The following is a 541-nucleotide window of genomic DNA, read 5'->3' on the forward strand; positions in this document are numbered from 1 at the left end:
CCCCAGGGTGTCCCCAAGGGCTCCATGGTGTCCTCAGGGTCATCTCAGTGTCCCCAGGGTGTCCTCTGTGTCCTCCAAGTCCCCTCAGTGTCCCCAAGGTGTCCCCAGGGTGTCCCCAAGGGCTCCCTGGTTCACCCAGGGTCACCTCAGAGTCCCTTCAGTGTCCCCAGGGTGTCCCCAGAGTGCCCAGGGTCACCACAGAGTCACCTCGGTGTCCCCAAGGGCTCCATGGTGTCCCCAGGGTCACCACAGAGTCCCCAGGGTGTCCCCAGGTTCAGCCCGGTGTCCCCAAGGGCTCCTCAGTGTCCCCAGGGTCACCTTGGTGTCCCCAGGGTGTCCCCAGGGTCCCCTCGGTGTCCCCAAGAGCCCCCAATGTCCCCAAACACCCCCAAAATGTTCCTCCCCCAAAATTCCCTGTCCTACCCCCAAAATTCCCTGTTTCCGACCCCAAAACCCCCATTTCCCATCCCCAAAATCCCCATTTCCCCCCCAAAAAATCCCCATTTCCCCCCCAAAACCCCCATTTCCTCCCCCAAACCCA

Source organism: Corvus brachyrhynchos, unplaced genomic scaffold, assembly GCF_000691975.1.
Source record: "Corvus brachyrhynchos isolate BGI_N302 unplaced genomic scaffold, ASM69197v1 scaffold1699, whole genome shotgun sequence".
Lineage (NCBI taxonomy): Eukaryota > Metazoa > Chordata > Aves > Passeriformes > Corvidae > Corvus > Corvus brachyrhynchos.